Here is a 4,122-nt window from a genome sequence, read left to right as displayed (position 1 = left end):
GTCAGGCAACCCTGCGCTCCCGCTACCCCGGCGCTGATCCAGCCGGATGAGCAGCACTCTACATTTGAGCTGTACTCCCCACCCTGACTTTCTTCATGTTTAATTTGTGAAAATATTGTTGATACAGAGTGAAGAGCACCAGAGAATGAGAGCTTCACCTGCATACTCGGCTTCATTGGGAATATTTCTTTCTTTTTCTTCTTTTCTTTTTTTCTTTTTCTTTTTCCTTTTTTTTTTAACCATGCAACAAAACCTTTATTGACATTTTTAACAGAGGTTCAGCTATTATTGAAACTTGTAATTTCTAAACGTAAATTGGGGCAAATGGCTAGAGTGCAGAGTAATGCCATCACTGCCCACTGGGAATGCAGACTGAATAATTAATAGCCACCCCTCAGACGGAGGACCAGGTGCAGGGTTGACTCTTTCTGGATGTTGTAGTCAGACAGGGTGCGGCCATCTTCCAGCTGCTTGCCTGCAAAGATGAGGCTCTGCTGGTCAGGGGGGTGCCCTCTCTTCTGCCCTCTGATCCCCCAACCCCACCAATCTCTGTACAAAGATGAGATTCTTTTCAGCTTGATCAACCTTTAGCACCCTGGCAGATGAGCAGGAGGAGATGATGACCCTCTTTCAAACTGGAAACGCAGGCATTACCTGGGCAAAGGGAGTTCCCTAAATTTCTGGGGCCAGTGAGGGAGGAGAGAGAAAAACATTCTGATGCAATTGATTAGATGAAAGGTAATTCTTTGTCTTGTGTCAGGAGGTTCTCTGCATAATGTCTACCTTGTTAGACACCAAGTTATTAAGTGTTGTGGTCATCTTGACTGTTCCGTCCCAAGGCCATCAGTTACTGGCAGCAAAATATGAGAGGGACCATCTTTCATCTTAGCTTTTTTGTTTTCCAAGATCTTTCTGTGGTTCATGGCATGAAATTACAACCTTACCATCCCTGTGTAATTACACTAGGAAAGGTCAGAGGACTAATTATTTCATTTATTCAAGCAGCAGAAGCATAATTCACCAGGAAGACAATCTTAGGCAATGGTTTCTAAATCTGAGTAAGCCTCCAGCCCCTGAGGGTGCCCTTGCTGTGTCAGGCCTTTGCCCAACTGTGGGCTGTCAACATCTGCAGAGGGATGGAGCCTCCAAGACTATTCTTAAAAAGTCCCAAAGCTAGTTAAAAGATGAGTTCTTAGTAACAACCAGTTAGTGGTCTCTTACGAGGTCCCTAAAATTTCCTATTGTGATGGAGGGTTGTAAAAGTGAGTTTTTATGTCCAGCTCCAAGGGATTCTAGTTGCTGGCTAAGCTCCAAGAGTGGACATTCCTAACGATCTAGAAGGTGCTGCTCAGGCAGATGGCCAGAGTAGCACACTGCTCTGTGTGACCCAAAGGAGAGGAAAGGGAGAAGAACATGGACCATTTATGGGTTCAGCAGTCACCTGATGTCGCACCTTCAAGCTGCTGTGCTTTCCTAGCAGACATCCTCGTGACAACGGCAGACAGACATCCCCGTGACAACGTGACTTTTCATGACCCTGCGCCATCTCTGCTTCCGGTTTAGTTCTGACTTTTGGTGTTATCGCCAACTTTTATATTTTTGCTGGGATTAATTTTCATGAGTTTTTGCTTTTCCACTATGCATTGTTTTCAAGAATGCACTGTAATTTTCCCATGTCAAACCAAGATTGTTGGGGTCCAGCTCGGCACAGGATCTGGGCTCTCAGCTGGAATCAGGGACATCTGGAAGGCACATAGTAAACACGCACAGACAGCTTCTCTGGTACAAGTGGACAGGCAATTTTTTTCAAGGATTAAATTCTCTCTCTCTCTCTCTCTCTCTCTCTCTCTCTCTCTCTCTCTCTCTCTCTCCCTCCCTCCCTCCCTCCCTCCCTCTCTCTCTCCCTCTCCTTCCCTCTCTCCCTCTCCCTCCCGAGACAACGGCAGACATCCCCATGACAACAGCAGACAGATGATCCTTATTCCACGATTGTGTCTCTCACACTAATGCTTTTTCATAATTCCAGCAAATGGTATGCTGTCCCCAGCACAAGATTACTGTGCAAAAGATATGAAAGTTTTGGGTTTTTTTATTATTAAATTATTAAATTGAAAATATTGACTCCCTTCCTGGTTCCCCCTCCAAGAGTTCTTCACCCCATCTCCTCTCTTCTCTGCCTCTGAGAGGGTGCTTCTCACATACCCACCCACCCACTCCCCTCACCCCACTCACCCTACTCACCTCACCCCATGCACAGCATTCCTCTTCCTTGGGCCATCAAATCTCTATAGGATTAGGTGCATCCTCTCGTACTGAGGCCAGGCAAGACAGGTACATATGTGCCAGGGACCATGGACCAGCCCATGTATGCTCTTTGATTGGTGGCTTAGTTACTTGGAGCTCTGAGGGGTTGATACTGTTGTTCTTCCTATGGGGTTGCAATCACTTGCAACTTCTTCAATCCTTCCCCTAACTCTTCCACAGGGATGGGGCCACCCACCCATCTTCAGAATTTTTTGACCCAGAATCGCTTGTGTCTAAAGAAATTGCAGGGACAAAGAGTGGAGCAGAAACTGAAGGAAAGACTATCCAGAGACTGCCCCACCTAGGGATCCATCCCACTTGCAGGCACCAATCCCTGACACTATTGCTGATGCCATGTTGTGCTTGCAGACTGGAGCCTAGGATGAGAAGACTTTATCATCGAAGCCGCTCCTTCTGTGCTGACTCACGGATGATCAGAGGGCAGCATGAGGAAACGCCTCTGCCTGCAGCATCCTCTCAGTGACCACTGCACTCTTCAATTCCCGACCTTACCCTAGGGTGTGGCATCCTGTGCAGGATCACCTGCCCTCTCCAGTAGAGTGTCAGTCCCCTAACCCTTGGGTTCTGAGAGTATTGCTCTATAGTAAATTTGTTTATTTAAACTATATCCTCCACAACGAAGGGGCACCAAGTTTTGTTATTGTCCCTAATAGCATCAAGAGTAAAAGTCACAGTGGGGGCTGGTGAGATGGCTCAGTGGGTAAGAGCACCCGACTGCTCTTCCAAAGGTCCAGAGTTCAAGTCCCAGCAACCACATGGTGGCTCACAACCATCCGTAACGAGATCTGGCGCCCTCTTCTGGAGTGTCTGAAGACAGCTACAGTGTACTTACATATAATAAATAAATAAATCTTAAAAAAAAAAAAGTCACAGTGGTAGCCATTCTATGTCACGAGAAGGAGCTCTGCTTTATAGTATATATGCATTAATTCACTGAATGTGAACCAACACATCTGTACTTTTTATTTTTTATCGGTTATTTTATTTATTTACATTTCTTTTTTATTTTGTTTTTTTTTTTAATTAGGTATTTAGTTCATTTACATTTCCAATGCTATTCCCAAAGTCCCCCACCCGCTCCCCCACCCACCCACTTCCACTTCTTGGCCCTGGCATTCCCCTGTACTGAGGCAGATAAAGTTTGCAGGACCAATGGGCCTCTCAATTTATTTACATTTCAAATGTTATTGACCTTCCTAGTTTCCACAAGATCCCTAGCTCCTCCTCCCTCCTCTGCCTCTATGAGTGTGCTCCCACACCCACCTAACCACTCCTGCCTCAGTGGCATAGCATTCTGCTATCCTGGGTCATCAAGCCTCCACAGGACCAAGTGGCTCCCCTCCCATTGAAGGCAGTCCTCTGCTACATATCCAGCTGGACCCATTGGTACCTTTGTGTACTCTTTGGTTGGTGGTTTAGTCCCTGGGAGCTTTGGGGGTCTGGTTGGTTGATATTTTTGTTCTTCCTATGAGGTTGCAAACCCCTTCAGCTCCTTCAGTCCTTTCTCTAATTCCTCTTTCTCCACATCCTCACCAGCATCTGTTGTCATCTGTTTTTAATCTTAGCCATTTTGACTGGTGTGAGGTAGAATATCAAGGTTGTTTTGATTTGCATTTCCCTGATAACTAAGGATGTTGAACATTTCTTTAAGTGCTTCTCGGCCATTTGAGATTCCTCAGTTGAGAATTCTCTGTTTAGCTTAGTACCCCATTTTTAATAGGGTTATTTGGTTCTCTGGATTCTAACTTCTTGACTTCTTTGTATATTTTGGATATTAGCTCTCTATTGAATGTAGGA

Source organism: Mus caroli, chromosome 3, assembly GCF_900094665.2.
Source record: "Mus caroli chromosome 3, CAROLI_EIJ_v1.1, whole genome shotgun sequence".
In the NCBI taxonomy this organism is placed as follows: domain Eukaryota; kingdom Metazoa; phylum Chordata; class Mammalia; order Rodentia; family Muridae; genus Mus; species Mus caroli.
The sequence above is the reverse complement of the archived record's forward strand: the minus strand, read 5'-3'. Positions refer to the sequence as shown.